The 24926-nt window shown below is 38.8% G+C and overlaps 1 protein-coding gene and 1 long non-coding RNA gene across 2 annotated transcripts in view; one reads left to right on the plus strand and one right to left on the minus strand.

The window, feature by feature from the left end:
- The window catches only part of LOC106643682 (midasin), a 114692-nt gene that overhangs the window by 53212 nt on the left and 36554 nt on the right, over positions 1–24926 (plus strand). The window lies entirely within an intron of this gene.
- Positions 3306–4310, minus strand: LOC149376010 (uncharacterized). The gene is made up of 2 exons (XR_016293183.1): positions 4145–4310; positions 3306–4061 (listed from the first exon to the last, which is right to left on the minus strand). It is a non-coding gene; the product is annotated as an uncharacterized LOC149376010 (long non-coding RNA).

Consider the following 24926-nt stretch of genomic DNA (forward strand, 5'->3'; position numbering starts at 1 on the left):
CTAATAATCCACGTGATCATGTTGAAATAAACTGTAACTACTTCTTGCTATGAATGTAAGTATTGTGCATCTTGAAGTCAGAGAACGTAGGGAAACTCTTTTGGCACTTATCACACCAATTAGTATGGTTATGAATCATATGCGTTTCGAGATCGTCTTCAGAGGCGAAAGTTCTAGGGCACCTGATGCAGCGGTAGGAATGTTTAGAGAATACATGCCTCGTAAGTGCCCAGTGTTCGGTAAAAGTTGCGGGACACACGACGCATCGATGAGGTCTGTCGTACGATCTGTTGGGGTAGGAGGGATTCGCCTGGGTGAGAGTCGGCCTTTGGAGAATATCAGATCGGTTGGATGTATCTGCATGTGCGAGATTGCGCTGAAATCTCTCTATTGCGTGAATGAATGCGTGGTTCGTCAGACACTTTTCATACTTGAATATTTTCCCGCATTCGGAGCAAGAATAACGATTATCCGAAGAACCGTTACATCCGTGGCTGGAACCCTGACGAAATCCTCCAAACATTTTTTCAATACACGTCGTAGAAGTCGCAGACCAACTCTGACTCTGAAGTCTCCTCTTTTTTGTTCTTCAAATGGTGAAATATCAGGGTATGATATTTTTTCTACGTTGTTGCTGTAAATAAAGAACGTGTGTTATTTGTTTTAAACGTTCATTTTTTTCGAGTGAAAAGGAGACGGTATTAATTATTGGAGGACGAAATCATACGATAAAACATCAATTTTTTAAAATGGCTTAAAAAGGTAATTTGTCAAAAGAAAAGCCTTTTCAGCTATGATTAGACGTATAAAAAGATTGAGACCGAGACTCTAGTCCAGTGCCACTAGATGGAGAATTTATTTCTCTAATTGACTAAACATACTGTCCCATAGTTGGTCGTAGAAACTTTTAAATTAAAGGCAAACGCTTGGATTTTTTTATTATAGATATTTTTTTTAGGCGATGGTAGTTTAAATCACAAGAAGCAGAGTTTTTCTAATGTAAAATAGTCTTCTGATTTCGAAAGCAAGACTTACCTTCTAGTTTTTCGATTTTCAATGGTGAAGTCTGATTTAAAAATGTTGTAATTCTGGAGAACTCACAGTATTGATGTTAGTACAAGATGCTTTTAATTTTTATCTAAAGAACAAGCGTTTTATCGTACAACTGTTCAGTAATATGTCTTAACGTCCACTTCTTTCGTGTCACTCCACTCGAATGAATACGTGTCGAAAAATATAATCCGTTTAATTGCAAGGAGAAAATTTTCACCTCTAAGTATGTCATATTTTTTGTGTGTAAGTAAAAATATTACTCACACTCTACTTGTGTGTGAGTGGTGATAACTTGTAAGCATTGCCTTTTGACAACAATTATCTGACGAAGAAAACGAGACATAGTGGGAATTTCAAAAAGTTTCCTAAGACATGTGACCGTTAATTGGTTTTGTGTCATTAGCATGAAAAAGTAAAGTCAGCTGCTACGATATTCACAAGTTTCTAAAATCATTGAGGCTTGGGATACACTTTTGGTAATAAAATCAAAAGGGAGAAAAACTGATGCTAACGAATGATACTTTTATTCCATAAAATTTGTGAAGAGTAGCGTGTCGTATTAGTTTTTCAATTTATTTTTGTTATCAAATTTGTTATTTTTATATGGAAGTTTTTAAATTTACTAATGAAGCAACACGTGTTTTTACATTTAGAAACACGTGTAATTTTTTTTGTTTTAAATTGTACTCCTGATCTGTTAAAGATAATGTTTGATCTATTTTATAATTCATTCGAAAAATGTACGAATGTATCGTGACATATAAGCTTTTATGATTTAACAACATTTAAGTTTAAAATATTTATTAATAGAAGTGATCCTTTTCTGATTCCTTAACTTATTCTGAAAAAATAAAGCTACAATTAATTTTTTAATATCTAATTGTAACTTGAACTAAACTGAAAGTTTTCCGAGACTGGGAAAAAATACAATAAAAACTAGAAAAGTTTGAAAAAAAGTATTACACAGGACACAATTTGTATCTATTTATTTTTCTATGTTCTTCGAAATAAGTAAAAACAAAAAATCGAGATTACCTATTTGCTTTCTTAAAGTCATTAAATATTCCAACAACGAAATCTTTTTGTTCGATGCTTTACTAGTTAATATTAATTGAGTAGCCCAAATGTGAAGAGTCCAAAGTTTTACTTCTGTTGAAATATCTCTTGGTTAACATTTTAAATTAAAACGTTGATGGTCATTAGGTAGCTTTTAACAACTACAACATCTATTTACTAATAATAATAAAAAGCCATCATCGATTGAAAACATCGACGTACAAGCTGGACCAGCAGTCTTTTCCTTGCATATTTACATATATTGAGTACAGTCTAAAAGCATAAGTAGATACGTTTTTTGCTCCAGTTAGTATCTTTTAATCATGCGTATTGTGTTTTTCAAAAAACTAATTAGTTCTGCGTGAATTAAGTTTTTGTTTTGCATCCTCTGTGTTGACGTATGAGTTTTTTTTCAAAAAACAAAGCCTTACCCACCAACGCGTGGTCAAAGAATGAGCTGACTCTAAATTGCTTTCAAGTAACGACTAACTCAGATTTAGATTGGACGTGATACAGTGCTTTTTTTTAAATAAAAAAGAAAAAATACTACTCAGTAATTTAGTAGAATGTATAAAGAGTACCGTGCTTTATCATAAATGTTAATAATATTTTCTATAACGTCAAAATTCTTCAAAATCATCATCAAGACGATCGAGAATGCCGAATGTGTCTTTAAGAAATCGAGTCAAAACTAAGACTGCTCACCACAATCTCCCTTGATCACTAAATAACCCACATTTGGTGTGTACCTAGAATACGATCTGGTATTTTGAAGCAACTGGAGCTTGAAAAACACTTGAGGTGATAATTATTTTCATTATTTCCACACTATCAAGCGAGTTATCCTAAATTTTAGTTATTTTTCTCAACTTATTGTACTGAAATAAATAATTATCACCTACAGAATTTTCGAAATCATGAGAAACAAAAGAGTCTTGTTAACGATTACTGCAGGAGTATAATTAAAATATTCTTAATAATTATTGTTATCTACAGTCAGTGTAGTAAAATTATGAAGGTGCTCACAAATAAAGATTTTTTTACGATCTTTAAAGTACACATTTTTACTAATCAAATAGGAAAATAACAAATAATTTCTCGACAGTTGGTATAAATCAGTGCAGTGTTGTCATAACAAGATAATTAGATGCAGATTAAAGGGTTATCATTAAAATTGTACAAAAACATTTAACAAATTTTTAAGCTTAAGAACATTTTTTATTTAATAAGATTGTGTTGTTCCAATAAGACTGTATGGTTATACAAACTGTAAAATTCGTTGACTTGACATCTAACCAATGATCCCGAGTAATCCACGTTATCATCTCAGAAGTAAGCTGTGTCTATAAACTATTGCTTGCTATATGAACGTTAAGATTGTGTATCTTGAGAGGACACGTCGAATATCTTTTCGCACTTACTACATCGACAAGTATGGCTGTAGATCATATGCATTTCAAGATCGTCGTTGGAACTGAAAAACCTAGGGCACCTGATGCAGCGATAGGTATGGTCAAAGTACTTGTGTCTCGAGAGTGCCCAGTGTTGGGCAAAAGTTGCGGAACAAACGTCGCATTGGTAAGGTTTATTCGATAAACTGTTGGGGCAGGAGGAGACAAGCAAACGTTCATCAGACTCTCCATCTGCCTGGGTGAGAGTCCGCCTTTGGAGAATATCAGATCGGTTAGATATATCTGCGTACGCGAGATATCGGTGAGATCTTTCGACTGCGTGGCTAAGGGTGTGGTTCATTAGACACTTCTTATGTCTGAAAATTTTACCACATTCGGAGCAAGAATAACGATTATCCGAGAAACTTTCATATCCATGACTGGGACCTTGACGAAATCCTCCAAACATATTTTCCAAACACACGTCTTAGAAATCGCAGACCAACTCTGACTCTAAAGTCTCTTCTTGTATCAGGGTACGATATTTTTTGTACGTTGTTGCTATAAATTATGATAGTTTAAATGACAGGAAACTAAGCTTTTCTAATGTAAAATAGTCTTCTGATCTCGAAAGCAACGCTTACCTTCTAATTAATCGATTTTCAATGGTGAAGTCCGATTCAAAAAGGTTGTAATTCTTAAGAACTCACAGTATTTGATGTTTTTGTTTAATGTTTGTAACTTTTAGCTGAAGAACAAGCGTTGTTTTGTACTAAAAGTACATAGTAATATGTCTTAACGTTCACTTCCTTTGTGTCACTCCACTCGAATGAATACGTGTTTAAAACTATTATCTTCATAGCTAAACGATAAAAGACTCAAAGTATTTATTGTACAGGTGATTTCCATCACTACGTTCCATTTCTAATCTATAAGTATGAAGATAACACTAATAGTATGATAATTAACCGTATGTGTGATGACAATTCGCACTGTAGGAGTGTGTTTTTCCACAAAAATCAGTGAACGTATTGACACACCAAAAGGAAGTGACATGTACTATTTTCTATTTGTACCTGATGGTGCATGTCACCAAGGTTAACAGTGAGCCCGAGGGACTCCTTGTGCTTGCTCTGGTTGGATGCCCATTCGGTATGTGATTTTCGCCTGTGTGTAAATAATATAATCGTTCGGGCAAACTGAGGTTGAAAATCACACGAGTGAGATAGTGTATGTGAGTTACGTAAGCTATTTTTTTTACACTCTTGAGAGCTGTTATTTGGACGATTGTGATCTCGTGCGTTAAGTAAACACTCCGAACACTATACAAACAGATTAACTTCAGTGTGTCAACACAGTTTTTTTATTTTTATTTTGTGAGCTTTGATCTCCATAATTTTGAGGCTCAAAAAAAAATATCTCAAAACATGTTCTTTCTCTTTTTCCATTCATAACATATGTTTCAAAGTCAAGAAATTTTTTTTTAAATCTATTTTCTTGCTTAATTAATTTTTAATGAACTTTCTTACATTACTCGAGGCACATTTTTATATCTTAACTCCAAAAGTGTATGCTAGAAAACATTTTTTTTCATTTTTATTTTTGTTTATTTTTAGTTAAAGTTTGAACTGTAAGTGTAAACTACGGTTTAAACTATATTAAAATATATTTAAAAAAATAATTATTAACAGATTAATAATGTCGAAGTCATTGAAGAACAAAAATGTAACGAATTTTTAAAAATCTTTAAAAAAATTTTATCAACAAATAAAAATAATTCACCACAGGTAGCTCATCTAATATTTAAAGCAATATTTGTCTACATAGTAAAAAACGTTCATAAAATGTTAGACATGGCAACCCAAAACTAGACTACTCATTTGTAGTACTAAAGCGTCAAAACTTAATAATACCTTTAAAAAAAAAAAAAAAAAAAAAAAACATTTTTTTTTTTACTTTTTCAACTTTTCATTGATAAAAATACTCCCTTACAGCTCCGCGTGGCGATTTTAATGCCCTAGTAACGCCAAATCAGAACAGCAAAAAGCAATTACCTCGCCCATCGGCGATGAAATGTAGTGGCTCCTTGTTGAGAGGTAATAACGTACACTTTTCCCCACCCCAAACCTAAAGTTGGAAGGGAAAACTAAACTCAGCATCCCCCCGACAAAGTCAAGTGGCTGTCCAAGCGATGTAAAGCAGTGTCGGCCCTCGAGGAGAGGAAGGGACGGAAAAGCTGTCTCGAGTATAATTTTCGCAGTCAAAGTAAAAAAAAAAGCCTACTGCACGACAATGGTGGAAAGCCTATAGGTAAACGGTTTATCTCCTCGAGGGACTCGCTCGCACATAGTCTCTTTGCAGCGCACTGCGGGCTCCTTTTTTCCTTTTTCCTTGGGAAGGAGGGGTAGGATCGGATTTTCATGAATTTTTGCGCATTCGTACACGAGCCGTGCATATACACGACAGTATGTCGTCTTAGGTGGGGATTACGCGTGGCTGCGTGGTGCGCATAGTGCAGCAGCTTGGGATTTCGTAGACTTATCCGAGTCGCGGTGGGCTGATGCATCTCTACGGCTAAATTATGGATGCTTTATTGAGGATGAACTCTTTGACGGATTTCGTTTTTGGTGGCTGGAAACACCTACCCCTAGGGAAATGGATCCTCCGTGAATTTGAAACAAAGTCTGGGAGCACTTTTTCGAGGGCTTTCTATTTCGGTGCGACGCATCTCAGAGCTTCTTGGATCATTGAATTATTCCATCAACAAACTATATTTGTATGAACTACAATGTTGTTTATTAGCAAATTCCATCATCATCTAAAATATATGATTAATCATTTGTTTTTTATACTCAAATTTCAACAATTGTTTACTAATAGATCAAACGATTTTATTTTTGTTGCAGGTAAGTCCAATCAATCGAGCGAATGCAACGATTATTCGTGAGTATACCATTGGCAATCTCATAAATCTGTAAATATTCCCAAATCAATAAAAACCAACAGATTATGTTCTCTCGAAAAAGTGAAAAATGATGAGCGGTGATCGAGTGATAATCGATCCAACTCGGGAAAACTATCGAAAGTTCGAGCAGAGTGAGGGGGGCGGTGCTCACGGGGATTACTATTGACAACTACTTGGCGTACTTTGTCATAGAACGGCGCCAATCGGCTTACGCGGGGGGGGGGGCGTTTACCGCGAGCGCAGCTTGATAAATATATTACGGGCTGCATACACAAGCGTGCTCGTTTGAAATATTCACGCGATATGCGTGTACTTGTCGAAAATTGAAAAGATTAAAGATTACGGCCCCGAAAGATGCTTACGACATTTAATTCGGCCACTCACCGGAGCTCTAATGAAACTCCCGAGGGATGTACGCTTAGTACCAACACTAGATTAAACGCAATAACTTTGGCCGCGTAACTTTGTTGTTGATTATGCACGTAGACGTAAGGGCGAACTTCCAACCACAGTCTATTATAACAACGGCTTTGCGCACCTAATAAAGTCACGATTACAGATACAACGCGGAATCAACTTTCACGCATTTGTTTTCTCATTCGAATAATTAACTAGTAAATTACCTTTGGTACAGTAGAGCACACGTGCAAGCTGATATTAAACGGCGAAACTTACCGCCCGGCACTCGAGCTCTCGCAGCTCAAAGCCACTTGTATCGAGTACAACAGGCCCTTTGTGAGTCACGCGTTATTGAGATGACTCTCGAGTATGCGGGGATAAACGTGCCCGATAAGGGCGCAGTGTGAACAGGACCATCACGAGCTTCTCTATGAGTACACACGTCATGTGTTTATAACCACTGAGACACGCGTTGGTAATCGAAGCATTTTTCGCATACTACACGCTAGGGCTTTTTCATGCATCTCAAACAACAACTTTGGTCGTGGTGGACGTGTATCAATAAAAGATAGCAGCTCAACATGATATAAAAGTCGTGGAGCAAAGTGTAAGCAATTACCATCGATCATGAAGCTTCGAAGCACTTGAAGTAAGTCAGAAAACTCTTTCCCATTCGTTGGAAAGTTTAAAGCTGGAAAAAAAGCTATCCCGAGAAAATTACCTGCGTTTACGAGGTACTTGAAATAGCCAACCCGAGATACCCATTAAAATTTCCGAGATTCCATGCGGGTGGTCGCCTCCTCTCCCCGAGTCATCTGTTCCATAGCCCGTCCTTTGTGTTCAGCCGTGGTACTTTACACCTCCGATAACGCGTTGTTCCCCACTATTGCGTTAAAAGGCCAAATCCCCCTGATGGGTCGACCGAACCCCAATATTCGTTTCCTTCGTAACGAACGCACCAAGTCGTGCCTCCGAGCCACCAGCCCCAAGGTGATCATTTACCATTACTTTCGCCGCCACCCACAAGATCCAGGATGCGCTGGAAGGGAACTATTAAAGGGCGTAATTAGAGCAATTCGAGATTGCCCACTCGGCTATACACCTACCCCTCTTTTCGAGCCCTCCCCTCGGGGCTGAGCTACCGCTTGATCCGCGGCTCGCTCTTCCTGGATTTAATATTAATTGACAACTCCTGGGCGTGCACGCTCGACTTGTCCCTACTACACCGCTAATTAAATTCGGGACCTTTTTTTCCCCCCTCATCGTACTCCAAAAGGGAAATCTTCATCGGCAGAAATCAATCGATTCGCTTGACCGAACATGAGCAAGGCTTATCCATTGGGTGGATGATGAATTGCGTGTACAGATGAAATCAGGAGGAAAGGAAGCATGGAGCAACAAAGTTAAACAAGAAAAGGAAGCTAAAGGGCGTTGGAGTGGTATAGTATGAGTTTAACGCTCTGGATTCCGATGGTCGGAGCAAAGCTGGTAAACCTCTTAAACGTGACACGATTAATCAAAATGAAGCACGTCGAGTTTTCTTGCGCTGTTTCATTGAGTGCAATGCAACATTTACGTGTACAGACACGTGTTTGTGGAGCAATTTTAATGACTCCTACATTCACGCTGCGTTTTCATGTTTATGTTCGTCCTCGTTACGTAAAGTCCGACGAGTTCATATTTCGAAATTTGCACCGACGTAAATAATTATTTTTTCGTATTTTTCGTGCATACTTTGTGCGCTCGCGTACATGAAATCCGCAGTAGTGTCAGTAGCAGAAATAGCGAGCAAAAACGTGTACAGCTCTCAGCGGGTGGCCCCGAGATTTACGGGTGGAAATCGACAAAAGGTAGGGGGTTTTTTTTTTGTCGACGTGGAAAACCTTTTGCCCAAGCCGTCCACTTGTCTTCTTTTTCTTCTCCTTTTTTTTTTTTTTTTTTTTTTTTTTATCAGAGACCAAATTAATCAAGGAAAAATCCATATGAACTCTGTGGGGAGGAAAAAGAAGGCACTCTGATTTATTTGCGGACATTGCGGTCGAGCCAGTTGATAGGCTACTCAATCTAGTCTTGGATTTACGGAATCTCAGAATTTTCACAATTGTGTCTCTGAAAAAGTTAAGGCTATTTCAAATATGGATGTTCAATCGTAAGTGGAATCATGACGAAATCATGCTCTGTTTGTGTCGATGGTACAATTTTTAACCAGTTTAACAGTGTCAGATCATTCGCTTGTACGAATTTTATACACGTTCTTTAAATATTTAATGTCAGATTTTAAGATGAAAATCTTCACCCTTTATCTTCCAAATACAACCACCAATTGTTTTTTGTTGCGAAATTTTTACCTCTGTAAGTGCATGTAGGTATTGACTTCTCATAAACAACAAAAGAAATTTCTTTCTTGTAATGAAGTACTGTTTCACCATCCTATTGGAAACTCAGTTAGATACGAAAATTGAAAAGTTATTAATTTATGAATATATTTATGAATAAAAAAAATAGTTATGTGGAAATGGAAATCTTACCTCGAAGTAAGTTGTGAAATTTCCTAATATTCTTGTGCTTAAATTATTCCCAATCCAGCTTGAATTGAATCATCCATCAAAGATCAAACTCAAAATACTGGACCCTAGACAATTCTCTATTGAGTAGTCGTTATACTTGAAATTGCATCTTCTTTTTATATTTGCCACTCAAGGAATCTAAATCAAGATGCACGTAGTTCCGTTCAAAAATCAGCAAACATCGTGAAAAATTTCAAAAGTAATCAAGCGAGAAAAAATAAATGGCACTCAATTTCGTCAAGATCATCACGTACGTGCCAGTATTTTTTCCCCGTCGATGCAGATTTAATCCCCCACCAGCGCTGAAAAAGTTTTGCATGTGGCAAAAATACCAACAGCAGCAGCAGCAGCAGCAGCAGAGGCGGCGAATCGCCGACCTGATTGATGGAATTGAATTCCCGAGGCGTCGTGCCGACGTCTGTCGGACTTTTGTCTGCCGGCGGACAAAAGTTGCCTCCTGCACCCTCAACCCTGGAAACACATACTGCCCGGGTGTGCGAGAGGGAGCAGCGACTTCCCGCGCGTGTGCCAGAAAGCTCGGGCAATTTGAATTCTTCCCGATGCGCCTCCCCAGTTGTATAGCTTTATCGCGCGCGTCCGGCATTTTTATTCGTCATACGTGTGCATTGTTACGTGTGAAAGGAGTCGTTCTTATGCCGCACCAGATCTTCGTTGTGCGTGACACTGTTTAGGAACGAGAATAGGATAGGTAGTACGATCGGATGGGTTTTTTTTCTTACCTTTTTTTTTTTAACTGAAATGTAGAGTTTACTATTTTTCTAGACTTGTCTGTATTAGTTATAATAATAGCTCACAAATAGGATTTACGAGGAAAATAATTTTTACTGTGTTGGGATGATTCATTGTATTCGTGAAACTTTTTTCAAAAAGGTCTTAGTTTTCGTAATTAAAAATAGGCAATGACCGACAGTACGACTACGTTTATCTACCATAACGAATATATGGGTATTAATTTAATTGTAAATTTAAAAATATCCATGCCAATTGATACAGGCACTATTTCCACGATCAACCAATATTTTACTAAAGCTTATTTCAAGTGCACTTCACTAGTGCTTTGGTTTACTACTTGGGTATCTTACGCTTGATGTTAATAAAAAATTCCTCTTGAAAATTGCTAAAGATCAGTTTTTATTACCTTTAGAAGTCTCGTTAAAAGTTAAAAAAAAAATATTTTCTCAGATAGCTGGGTTTTAAATTTCTATCATAAATCAGTCAGAATTCGTATCTGCGAGACGATTACCAATCAAATTTCGGTATAGGTTGTCTCTTGAGTGTTATCTAAAATCGATCTGCCGCATCACTGAGCCAAAAAAATCTCCAGCAAACAAAGTTACTTATCCTGCGCCGCTTCTAATGATGAAATTTCAATAAATTTTAGCAAGTCAATCTTGATGAAGTCAGGCTTCGATCATCATTAAAGTCTTGAGGGCAAATTACTCACTCTAGGGCGTGAAGGGGAAAAAAGGCTCGAGATCGGTATTCGTTGTAAGAGATAGTAAAATCTACATCCACTCGAGGGAGAGTGCCATGATACCCGTAACTTAGGCTCTTTCTTTTTTATTTTTTTATTCCCGTAACGTGAGAAGTTGAGAGGAAGATAGAACTGATCCCTCGGGAATCTGGCTCTGTTAATCTTTTTTTTTTATTTTATGTGAAAAATAACTAGGAGCTTTTTTCTTTAAACAAATCGAACGAATATGCTTACTGAAAATTTAGAAGGTAATTAAAAATTTTTACACGTTTTTTCTGATACATATACTTGACTGATAAGTTCACGGCTTTTTGGGCTTTATTTCTTTTGTTCACAGTATATATTATTTTTATTACGTCTTGTTTTTCAAATTTTTTTTCTACTGATATTCTATGGATGACCTATGAATACGAAGGACTTTCTCTATCTTAATTAAGCTCTTGAAGGAAAAAACGATTAATTATAGAATAAATATGAAATTTATAATTTAATCACACATACCACATGTTATTGCATTATTTAATTTAAAAAAAAAACAGAATTTTCAATACCTGTGATGTTTGCAATTGAAAAAAATATTTTTGTAACCACCCATTCCAATAATAATAAAAATTTCATTAATTACAAGTTACATTTGCCATAGATGCTTAACAAAAATTTTTTTTTTTTATAATATTAATGTGTATTTTAATTTTTGTCCGTTTATTTTTATTAGTTATATCTTAAACATATAATAAGTAACTTGAAAAAAATTAATTTAAAAATCACCACGAAAATTTAATAATTTGATTTTAACCATATATATACAAATTATAATTGAAAATTTTAATGTAATACTTAATTTGATTTGTTTAGGTTCATAAAAATCACACTTTAGATTTATCAATAATAATTTTTAATTAAAGATTTTAATTAAAAAAAAAAAAAATTTCTGTTACAAATCGGGGTTTTAAAAAGAAACAAAAATTTTGTTAAAATAAAACAAATAATATTCTTGCACAACAGTAATGTATTAATTACAGTGTTTGCACCCCGAATGTATAGCACTTATTGTTCCTTTATTCGCGTATTATTTACCCACAGGGTTCGGCAATCATCCTCCCAAAGCTCTGCGGACCAATTCGAAGTCAACGACCCGCGCATTGCGAATAAAGGCCCAAACGATCACAGACACATAATGCACCCTCCCGTGGGTCACGTACAACCACAAACACGCCCTGAGAACAATGACTGGAGGAAAAAAAGCAACGTGACAAAAAACCACTGAAAAAAAAAAATTTGTGACGATTCGTGACCGCGTAATAAGACAATAACACCAACCTTCATCTCTTTCACTTTTTTTTTTTTTTTTTTCCTCGGCCCATCGATCCCTACACACACAACTCCCGTCCAGCGCGTGGAAGCAATTTCGCGCTTTTTTTTTTGTACACGGGCCGGAATGTGGCCGAGCCCCGGAAACACTTTATTTCCTAGTGTCCCAAGCACTGCGAGCAAGTTCGACGAAGTTGTCGTGGTGGTTTTTTCGTTGTTTCCCGCCTAGTTGTTTGGGGTACGTGCACATGACTGTTGGTTCGCACGTATACTCCCGTGAATATATGTGTGTACGTGCGCTAGACTAGAGTGGCCAATCACTTGTTGTACATCGTAATTGATGCAATGCAGAGAGAAAGAGGGAGACATGAAGGTGCCCGGCTCCACACTGGCTGCATGTACATGTATATCCTAGCTGTGTATCGCACATAGCTCCTATCGCAATCAGGGGCTGTGAAATTAATTTATGGTGGGTCCTAATTGGGGAAAAAGAATCGTCATTGGCAATATCGGTATTGTAATGAACTTTGCTCCCGTGTAATTACACGTATAGATCAATCTCCCTTTGTGAGACATTAGTAATGTGAAAGTTTAGGTTTATAAGGAGTTTTTTCGATCAAGATACCATGTATAAATTTAACACGTCCAATGTTTGTGGGGCTAAAGCGTGGCAAAGATGAATATTAAATCTCGCGGGGGTACGTAAATATTTTCAATTTTCCAGAGAGCTGTTTCAGCAGTCGGAAAGCATTTAAGGTTCGGGCACTGCGAAGCAAAGTTTTTTTGGAAGATTATGCAAATCGTACGTATATTTAAAGAAGTTGCTCAGTCGCGATGAAAAGTCGACTCCAAGTCCTATTTTCTCAATTATGCGGAGAAATCTCGTTTCGTGACGTAAAGTGGTTACCGATTTTTATAAAATCTCAAACAGTCCTGTAATATCACTCGAGTGAAAGTTTCATAACTCCCTCGAATGAAATAACAAAGAAATTACTCGGGATCGAAAAATTAAAATAAATTCCCGAAGCATCCTAGGTTTGAATAATTTAAACACGAAAAAAGGAGGGTAGATTAAAGTGCTCGGGGATACGAAGACTTTTCTCGAATAGTTCAAATTCATCCTCGGAAGTCGAGCTTAAATTACGGGAAGTGATGCTGCTCGTCGAGAAGAACAGCAGGTAAAGAGCGTACCTACATTTTTCATGCTGGCGTCAAAGTCGTGAAAAAGCAGCGCGTGTGTGACAAAGCAAGTGTACGAGTCGCTCGATTTTCAAGCGTAGCAACGATTATGCGGAGTTTGACTGCAAACACGAAATTGAGATAGTGGGGGAGCCTGTACTCTCTCCTGTGAACTTTTTTGCTACAAAAATACGTAAAAAGGCTCTTGAAGAAGCTTAGCAAAGTTTTAATTAGTGAAAGTGTCGGAGAGCTCGACAGAGAGATAAAGAAAGTGGCTCCGGTCGGCGAATGGGTGCGCGTCTTTCATACGCGCCAAAGGGCCACGGAACACAAAAGATCAGAGCTCGCGGAAAATATCAAGGAGCATCCTTTCCCCGCATATTTTTGTGCTCCGAGCGATGGAGTGCAGAGAATTTTCTTTCATTCGAACTGAAGCGTTTGCGATGGGAACTGGTTGGGTCTATTGTCGTGTAGTAGTTGCGGTGCTCGAGGTATCTCGAATATTTAGGTGACAGCCTTCTCTTCGTGAAAATAATGCTATTCTTTGCAAAATGAGACGGTAAGAGATCTCAACGTTTATTCAAGTGGAACATTTGTCACACTCTAAGTAACTCGCACGTGCGTATAAAAATAATTTACTTTCCGACCACATTTTTTATCAACGGTTTAGCACTACAATTTTTATTTCTGTATGGAAAATTAAGGTGATTGACATGATTTATTTTAGAAATCAGTACAATTTCCAATAATGATAATTTACTAACGAGCTTTAACGGCATCCCTCTCTGACAAAAATGTAACTGTAGCCATAATTTTAAAACGTGCCTTATTATGTGAAAACGTTTAAACTCCCATGAGCAGTTGTAGTGAAATATACTACAAGTAAAATGCGTCCACATTTTATGTATATATGTATAGGTACTCGAGCGGAGTGTCCTCACGCACCCGACCCTCAAGAATGCGCGGCCATTCCCGGCACCTCCGGAAAGAAATAATAAAAAGTTATGTCCTTCTTAAACATTTTATAAGCTCTCGGCGCCAGTGCGTATATGATACCCACTCCGCGCTTTTAACGAGATACAGAGCAGCAGGGCCCTGCATTCTTCTACGACTCTTTCTCTCTAACGCGATTCTTGAAACGGGGGGCGAGCTCATCTTCGTTGCGTGCGCAAGCTTCACTTTTTTCTCTCCTCGTTACCTCTCCCAATCGGCTTCGTTTCGTTAATTTGCCCCCGCCCTCGTAATCACGATTGTTTTTAATTTGGTCAAACTCGCAGGATCATTCGAAACAATACCATTGTTCCCTGAGAATTTTGTTTTTTCAACTGCTACTGTAGTTGAAGAAAAGCAAGAGCTTTTGTTCGAGCTTCGGTGGAAAACAAAAACTCGAGGCAAATGTCAATGTTGAGGGTTGACATTAAAGACACAATGGAACAACTCGTCAATGTATATTCTCATGGGATTAAGAGGCTGTGGGTGTCGAGCTTCTTGATGCTCCCTCTTCGCTTCTAATTTTTCTCCTCCCGATTGGTTGTTCGCGTCACTTCGCTTGACGCCCGCTTCAAGCATGAGAACGTACCGTTGTAAAGGTTACATAACTGGAAGCACTGAGCACCTACTTTCCTTTCGCTCGTAACAAAAACTGCTTTTCGCATTATTCTTCCCAACAGCTGCGCATTCGCGCCTCTTGAAAAGTTTAAAAGAGCCTTGAGGTGATGATTCCGTCCATCGGAGGTCATCAACACTGTTAGCGGCACAAACGTTCTTTTTTCACGGCTTAAATTGAAAATCTTTTTTTTTTTCCCCAAAAGTGATGCTTCGCAAAGTAATATTGTCGAAGCTTATACGGTTCACTAATTATTTACTTGGCTTTTTTGTTGTGCGCATCACTAGTACCAAAATAAAACCACGTATACAAGGCATCCTAATTCTCCCGAAATTCCACCACCAGCTGTGAGCATTTGATAAGTTTCACAAATTTCACCAGATCTCGAGCGCTGTCGAGAAAAAAAAAACCGCAATCCAGATTACACGGCACCATGGCAAAAAGTAGCCACTCTTTGTGACAAATAAAGCAAAAAAATGGGGTATTTCCATTGGTTACGTCATGCGGTGCTTGCGCGATGACGACAATCGTAAAAAGTGCCGCGCGCCAGAGATAACCACCTGTAAAACGAGCCCCTGTTGGCTACTCGCCAGTCGCGGAACTCTGGGTAATTCGACGGCTGCGAGGGAAGGGGGAAGGCGTAGGTATACGTGCCGCGAAACAGATCTCATATCTCGCAGCTGCAGCCTAAAGTATAATGTGCGTATACGTATGGAGTGCATTTCTCGCGAGAGGCACTTCTTATTTCTCGAGCAACGCGTGCGAAAGTGTGGGTTTTGATGAATGGAGCTATTCAAATTTCGTGCGAACTTTGACCCTTTGGGTGTAATTTATCTTCTTCCTTCTCTTTCTTTCTTTTCTTTCTTTCTTTTTTTTTTTTTTTTTTTTTTTGTTTAGTGAAAAGTTTTGTGCTAAATAACTTTTCTCGTTAGTTGAGTGTCCCGATTTTTATGAAACTCTGATAAAATGATAGATAAGTTGTTGCCTTCAACAATTAAGCAAAAGATAGTAATTAAATAAAAAAGTACATCAAATATCAAGGCATAAAATAAAAAATATGGTTAACTTGTTATATAACTTTAAAGTACACTTAGAGACAAGGATCCAAATGCATAATACGTATTTTTTATTTATATCATCACCATTACACTGTTTACATCTAATTTTTTAGCAAAACATTATACATACATCGCCCGTATGTTGAGTAGGTTTGAAATTCATGTATTGCTCAGCCAGCAGATTTACGAACAGCTAGTTTGGGGAATAGCAGCAGGTGAAACTAATGTACTCCAAAGTTTTCAAGCCCAGATACTTTGTCATTCATATTTTTGCAAAAGTTAGTTACATGACTGATTATACTAAAAACTTTCATTCTTTTGTTTTGTGCTCATTATCGAGTAACTGCACAATCAAAAGAAAAAATTTCTCAAAGCAAGAGTTATTTTAAATTATTCTAGCCATTAGCTTGACTACGTTATTTGTCCAGCAGTACGAAGACGAACGATCGCGTTTAAACATTTGAAAATGTTTCCAAGGATGCCTCTGTAACGAATGAATTTCACCAATTTTCCTTGGAAAACGTTAACAGTCGAAGCTTATTTATGTTAAATTTTATTTTTCGTCGTAGATACTTTGGATAAATTTAACCATGATGTAAAAGATTTTAATAATGATTGTACATTTACTTGTCGAGATTTGTTTTTCTTTTTTTTTTTTGTAAGCAAACAATGAAACCACTCGATGTAATCGATCAGAGCGGAGTACACAGAAAATACAGTGGTATACTATTGTCTGTCGAGTCCGAGCTCTTGAAATAGAAAGCCAATCATTTCTTGACCTAAGTGCAATACCCCAAGACTCCTATGACCTCATTTTTCCAAAGTTTTGATCGCTGAAGGATAAATCTCTGCTTCGTTTAATTTCTTCATATTTCTCGATAAAAAGAAGCGCCTCGCGATACATTGGTCGGAAATTTGCATCGCGCACGAGCCGAACCTCGTAAAAATTGTCAGTTAATATCCGAAAAGCAACCAAACATAAAAGAGATCGACTTTCAGCCGTACAGTACACATCAAGCAAAAAGAATTGCGTTGTATCTTTCGATACATCTCTTCAAATATCTCATCAAAGACAATAGCCCAGAATCGTATTTCCGGGCGTCAAAGATGCGATCCATCCGTAAAACTCGGAAAAACATCGATCCCTCGGAAGTAAGAACCCCCTCCGCGAACCAATCACAACTCGGAGTATCAACAAAACCCTATACGTTGTTTGCCCTCCCTTCCGAGCCGAGTGACCCGAAAAAGCTTTTCCTCGCGCGGCGACGTCTCCGAAAAATCGAAGGAAAACGCGCCCTTCCTTTTTCCCTGCCAAAACTTCTGGCAGCGCGACAAGCCTCACCATCCCCTGGCGCGGTGGGTGCACACGCTACACGCGTACCAAAAAAGTTGCGGGTCGAGTTAAAACCTGCTGTAAAATTCAAGCCCTCCCCCGAAGAGCACAGCCTCCGTTGGACTGCAACTTCTCGCACGTTTTGTCTCGGCAACCAGGCCCTCGGATGCTTTTTTGTTTCTCTCTCTCTTCTCATTTCCACCACGTGTCCGTGTGTCAGGGCGCACGTATAACCCCGAGTATACCGAGTGGCTTGTCGACGGCTCCTCTTTCTCTCGCTCTCTTTTCTCCTTACTCCATATCTGGCTCCCCAATTCCGCGTGACAAATGCCCGCGCCTGCACGTACACGTCGAGGTGCGCGCGTGTGGGCTCAAACATCTCTCTTTTTTTTTTTTTTCTCCACTGGGTCATACACGTACAGAGGGGGAATTCCGGAAGCGTCATAATTTTTTCCTCCATTACGAGCTGCGGACAAATATTCCCGGCTCTGCGGCGTTCGGGGCATAAATTCGCGGGTTCCTGCTGCTGGTGCGCCACTTCGACGGCGGGACGAATGTATTATATGCGTACGTGCCATTGTACTGCTAACAAGATCGGGGATAGGATAAGAGGGTTAAAGTGACGCTTTTTTTTCGCCCCAGTTCTTTACTCTCGCAGAAGGAGGGTTTTTTTTTTTTTGTTTTCCAAAGAATTGGGTTTTTTCGCGATCAAAATGACTAATCTTCAGAGATTTTGTTTGCACGTTTAGAAGTTCTGTTATAATCTTGAGTTGATTCATAAAAACTTTTCGTTGCACGATCAGAGAAGAGTGTTTTGGATTGCTACCATTTGTGTTTACACGTATACTCATGTCTACCTATATTTTATACAGATTTATGTAAGGCTTTACATATATCTCCCCTAGTACATTCACCTTGATTTTTACACAACTTCCACAAAACAAAAGAAATCATCTGGATTACATCCTTATTGGTATATCGTGGTCCCTTCACTCCATCCACCGATTCAATATTTCTTTAATTTCTTCAATATTAATTAAATTAGAAACCCACAGAAACTTGGGTGTACAAAAAAAAAAAAAAAAAAAAATTATAGGCAATAAATGACATTGAGCGAAAATAAACGAATAATTGGCACACAGATTGAGATAAAGAGATCATAGTATAGTATAAAAGCATAGATGCTTAGAGACAAAAACAGTCCAGGGTTAAAGTTGTTTTAGACTTTGACGAGTAAAACGATGTATTTTCGAGTTATTTTGCTAGTCTCGAAGTGTTAGGTACTTGATTTGATGAGAAACAGCCCTATGAGATCTTTCGTTAAATTGAAATGAAACGATAGCTCAAGGAAATTTTACATTACGAGTAGGCTCTCGATTGAAACTAAAATAACATTTTTCTCCTTCACATCATATAACTTTGAACAATTTAAAAACAATTGCAACAAAAATGATAAAGTTTTTAGGATGCACTTGATCACGTAATTTCCTCAAGTCCGTATACTCGAATATTTGAAAAAACGAGATTCCGAGCTTCGCTGTGTTTCACAAAATTTCACGAGCAGTGAAACAACCTATACTTTGTCCCAGTAGTACAACAGCTCATAAACTGTTACTGCTGTACGGATTTAAAATTACACCATCAAGGTGGCGAGGGCAAAGTACCACCACATCACGCGTGCATTTTTCATCTCTTCCGCGTAACTCGGAGAAGTAAGAAAAAGCTACACCCCGTTCACGGTGCCATAAACTTTACAATCAGAGCGGCAATTCAAACGGACGCTCGTCAATTTTACCACTTGGCGACGAAGCATCAAATCGCTCGTCCAACCCTTACACCTGCGAACCAAAGAAAAAAACAAAAACACGATTTCACACGCGCCTCGCTTGCACTTCCTTCCCCTTTCGGTTCAAGATAAATCTCATCCTTCTCACCGACGGCGCGTCACAAAAATAATCCCCCCGCCACGGTCTCCTTCCAGTCTACGCCTCCCGTCACTGCTGCGGCAGTTTGAATCTTTACTCGCGAGCAATAACGAGCTGCCATTCGCAGTGGAGCCTCGTCGGCTGTTGCTGTGGCTACCACTCCGTAATCCCGCTCTCCCTCGATTCCGAGATACCCGAGAAGAGCTGTGGTAACCGGAGATGAAGCTCCCGCCAACTCTGTCCGACGGGCCGTCCACGCTGTCCTTTCCGATATGATTTAGCGCGGCCTCCGAAAATGTCTTGTTTACTGGCGCGGATCGACCCGACGCCTGGCTGCAAGGGAAAAAGTATCGATGCGCGCTGTACCGCCTGGTTTGATGCGTGAGCTTTTTTTTTCTCGTCCACGTGTTTAGAAATCATGGTGTGTGCGTTATTTTAATCTTATCCCATTGACGAGCTTATCACCGATGCACATTTTATAAGCTCTTGCCATTGGTGTTAAATTAAAAAGAGTCGATATTATTAGTGTCTGATTAATGGACGATTTTAATATGGTTATCCTGATAATCCGCTCGAAAATGAACTTATACTTGTTCAAGGATTTCGGGTTATTGACAGCAGAAATAATATACTTCAATCGCGATACTGAAATGTGTTTCTCCTTCTGATGTATAGAGTTTCCTTGTTTTGTTTTTGGGAAAAGTTCAATATCATGGCTGTGAGTAGGTGCGTTTTGGAAGTTTGATAAAAACTTTGCGAAAAAGCTCATTTAAAGTAAAAAAAAAGTACCTTCCCCACAAAAGGTGTAGAAAGTTTGTAAAGTTTTTTTAAATAACTTTTTCTCTTTGGAACTTTTCATGCAATCTTTCTTTTAGAATTGAAGAATATTAAATTTTACCCAATTACAACCAAGGATTCTTTTGATCAACCCGAATTAGTTGACCAAAGGCGCATTAATTATCGCAGTATCTGCTTTTAATTGAATGAAAAAATTTTATCACTTTTATCAATGACGAGTTTTTTACCTCATCGGTTAAAAAAATGAAAATGACTAGATTAATACTTTTTTACATGATATTTTTCTTCGCTCAAGTTTCATAGGTGTCCTTTGACGTAAAATCTCAACACTATAGTTATAACCTACGCAAATTAATCTTTTACTCGTCAACGGAACAAATAAACGATATATTTTCCAGGAAAAGTTCGATAAAAGATCCTTTGCACAACTGAATGCAAATTCGAAAAAATTGTTGTCATTCCACCACCCTATTCTGATTTTGTAAAGTAGTGAAAAATTTCAAAAACTTTTAATAAACATTTTCAAAAAATTTCTTTCAATCACGATCGTATCCACCAAAATTACCCTGCTGATCATATCAATCGTGAGTAAATAACTCCCATCCCAAAAAAAAGGGAAAAAATGAAGCGCCATCCACGCGAATCGCCGTAGGGTCGAAAAAAAAGTGCTCCGCCGCACGAGAAGAGTCGCGCGCGCCCACGCCAAGTAGGCCCGCTTGCTCGCTTGTTTACCGCGCTGTGCAGCTCTACGCTCTCGAGGGCTTTCTTTACCACAGCCCAAGATATATTCTTTGACCCCTTTAATTATGCTCGGGCATATTTTCTTGGTTTTTTTTTTGTTTTTTGTGCACCAACTCTTATATATATACATACACTACAGAGGGTGTGCATGCCCGCACCGTGCCCATTATACCTTTAGATGTCCCGTTGCTGATGCAGGGACCAAGTAATTATTCCCGAGCTCTTGTTGTTTTTTCTGCCATTCCAATTCACTCGTTAAAAAGTGCATTGGCCACAATATCCACTCCCTGCAATTCTACGACTTTGGGCAACGGGTAATGGCGATGAGCACTTCTATCGTTCAAAGCTTCATGCAACGTAAACTTTCCACTTACGTCCCGCGTACCTCAATTTCAGCAGGAAATTGCTCGGATGTACATTCACAGAACTTTTTGTCTCAGCGGACGGACTCTGCGCCTCACTGTACCCCAAGTGGGAGGGATAACGCATTAAATGGACAGCATCTCGAAGTTCACCAGCAGAGATCCATTGTTGTCGTCGTCGCTCGCTATTGTTTCGTATTTACGCTCCCCATAAATCACGAAATGCCTTATTCTCGTATAGAAATCGAAGTATCGATATACCGAGGAAAATCTAAACTAAAGTGATGATTACCTTAAAACAGGAAATATTAGCTAATCACGGGAACCGCAATCTAAAACACAATTTTTTCGTTATTTCGCGGTATTGGCGACAAAAATGTTTTTCCATCGGCCGAGGGGAAAAAAAGCTCACCCGCAGGCTTGAAATTAATGCCAGTGCACTAGAGGAGGAAGGAACTGTCACATTGGTATACAAGACCAGAGCGACTCTGGGGAAAATCCTCGATCGATATTTACCGAGCACCCGTCGAACGCGCAAACCGAGATTCGGCTAGGCTTCATTACTCGTAGCCAAGATATTTTCCGCTCGATTTATTGGGCGCTGGTTCCATGCAGATGCAACGCATCGCGGAAGGGGACAAATGCACGGGGTAATTAATATCCATGGTTCTCGCGAATGCAAACACGAGCCGAAGGGGGGCACGTTACGTTATATATTTTGTTGAATTGGTGCAGAGCTGATGTCGGCTCATGTAGGCATAAGCGAGTCTTGCTTGCGAATTGACAGGGATGGTAATTGAGTGGACGCATACGCTTGGGTGAATATACGCGCTGGGTATGATTGATCGGTGTGGATGGCAATGGGCAGGATATACTCGGCTGATGCGTTGTGTTTGGGATTGTCATTGACGGGATGCTTTGTTTCGTTGTGAGTTATTGCAACAGTTTTTAAATCGAGCCTACCTTACTTCTGATGGCACGTTAAATATGTATTCACACGGATGTCGATCAAAATAAAAAAGCATTCACACTTTTATTTATTTATTTATTTATTTTTTGATTTTAAACAAAGAGTATAAAATAAATTTAAATCTATTGATGAATCTTTTTTATTATTTTTTTAACGACAAATATGACCCATGACGAGAACTTTTTATCCGCAGGTTCCGTAACTCACAAAGATTTATTGTCGATACTTTTATTTTGCGTAACGAGGGATTAATCAATATTGAAAAACGAATGGCTTTTAATAATAACTCTCGTAGCTTTTTACGTAATGAAAGATGAAAATGTTGCTTCGATGAAAAATATTGCCTTTGATATTACGTCCTGGGGATCATTTTCCTTTTTTAATACGACTACATAAATTGTGTAATCAGTAGTTGAATTATCAAGTTAGCAGCGTACACGTATAGAAAGGAAAAATCTATGTGGATTAATTATCCCATAACTTACAACACCCGAACGAAAGGACGAAAAAAAAATCGATCTCTAATTTTTTCCCCCAAAAAACAAGCTGTATTAATCGAGGTACTTTCCCCCCTCGGAGCTGATGGTCGAGCTTTGACTTAATAACCGTAAATTAACCGAGATCTTGCGAAATATTTCTCCGGATCCGTAAGCCCAAGAAAGAGCACGCGGTTAATGAACCACGGGAGGCAGAGCTCGAGCCCCGGGGACAATTAAGTGCCCGGATTATGTACGCCCAAAAGCACAATCGTCCTTCGGTAGGCTGTCAGTCGCCCGTAACTCTGTTTCTAAGGGTGTGGGACACGAGTTAATTTGGCTGGCGCTTGTAGGGAGGCGATTTTTCAGCGAATCTCTACTTGCTTGCCGACCAATGAAAAAAGGAAAAATAAACAACGAAAGAGAAGAAAATAAAATAGAAGCCGGGACGACGAGAAGTAATGGTACGGAGGGAGTTGTGCTCCCGCGAGAGGCTGGAGGTAAAAAACAGGAAAGAGGAAACGAAACTAGGCTGGCGCGATCGCCAAAATGCTATATGTATGCACGTTCGAGTGCTCGGTTTTGGGGAAGCCTGAAGGACTGCGATGTAGAGCGAAGAACTACAAGAGAATGTATGTGTGTCACATGTACCTCGCTGTAACCATATACGATCCAAAAAGTCCCGGAAGGACGGACCCTCGTTACGGCGATAAGTCTCGTGTGAACTGCTTGGCTCTTCTGGCTCGCCTCGCGAACTTTCCTTGATTCATCCCGATGATCAATTATCGCACGACGAGGAGAATCGGCTCTTTTATTTCCTCATCGGAATGTATTTTGTACGCGTGAGGGAGGTTGTACCAGTTTTTTTTTTTCCCTCCCAACTGTCCTTTAACAAGGAGTCCGATCTTTATTGCGCGACACTGTTCCTGTTGGCAATACTATTTCGTTCCACTTTGTTGCGATGATAAAAAAAAATGTTTGCTAAAACAGGTTTTGAAATTGTTCGCATCGCGTAACTCACAGATCTTTAAAAACTCTCAGCCCCGCTACTCTAGCCAGCGTTAAAAAAGCCGAAAACAGAGTTTTCCATACGTCCGTTCACTTTTTCCGCACCGTTCTCCTTTCCCACATGGCTTACCCCTCCGACTTGAACATCACTCTCACAACAACCACGCTGCTTTTGTTGCTTTTGATGAAACGTGCGATCTCACCAACTGAAGGCGTCAGCCTAGGATGCAGCATCGCACGCAAGAAAAATAAAATGAAACAACAATCGGGTGGTGCAAAAAAAGGGTAACTTGGAAGATACGCGCACGCGGTACCCGCACCATGGAAGTCCGACAGTGGCGCAACTAGATCCTCTCGCGCGTAACGTGGCACGGACTCGAGCACACTGGAGAGAAATTCCGGCTCCCGATTTTCTCGCTGGTCCACACCCCCGCCCGGCAGATACCTACACCGAAGCCTGCGTCGGGCTCTCTCGGCTCCTCTCGCAGCTTCCCTCAGCCATCCGCGCCTATTACGGATCTCTTCCTCCCCCTGCCTCTTTGTGTGTATATGCCTCGCGTGCCGCGCCTATCTATCCTTGGTACACGTGTGGTAGGTGACACGCGTCTTTCCTCTCGGGTTGTCTTGTTGTGGAAACTTTTTCTTTTTTTTTTTCAACGCTCGGAGAACATGCGGTTAGTTCCCCGATTGGGCTGATTTTTCGTGAAGTAGTAAATTTTGTTAGTCTATTTTTCGAAATATTTTCTGATATCAGTTGCACGTTTTACTGTTTTGTACTAATTATTTATCAGAACTGTAATCAACCATTTTTTATTTTTTTATTTTCGCATTTTCTCTCAGTGATTTAAATTTATGACTGATTCACGCTTATTCGCCACAATTTTTACTCGTGTCTACCTCTTAGTTAACAATCAAATACCCCCAGGTCACAAGAAAAATGAATAAATTAATGAATGGTTCGCACAACTTGATAAAATGAAATTTAATTTTGACAATAAAAGTAACAAATTCACTAGCTCAACTATTAGATCCTATATATGTATATATTTATAGAACTATGTTTTTATGCCTAAAATTATAAGTCTAATAATATACACTCTGTGACTCTTCTGTAAATATATATTTTTGTATTTTTACCTGGAAAATATTGTAACGTATAATTTTATGCAAGAATATTCATGAATAAACAATATTAACCACGTCGAAAGGGCATAAATCTCACGCAACACATTT

This window comes from Copidosoma floridanum, unplaced genomic scaffold (assembly GCF_036245765.1).
Source record: "Copidosoma floridanum isolate Cflo_tuat_1 unplaced genomic scaffold, Cflo_Japanese_pri ptg000001l, whole genome shotgun sequence".
Classification (NCBI taxonomy): domain Eukaryota; kingdom Metazoa; phylum Arthropoda; class Insecta; order Hymenoptera; family Encyrtidae; genus Copidosoma; species Copidosoma floridanum.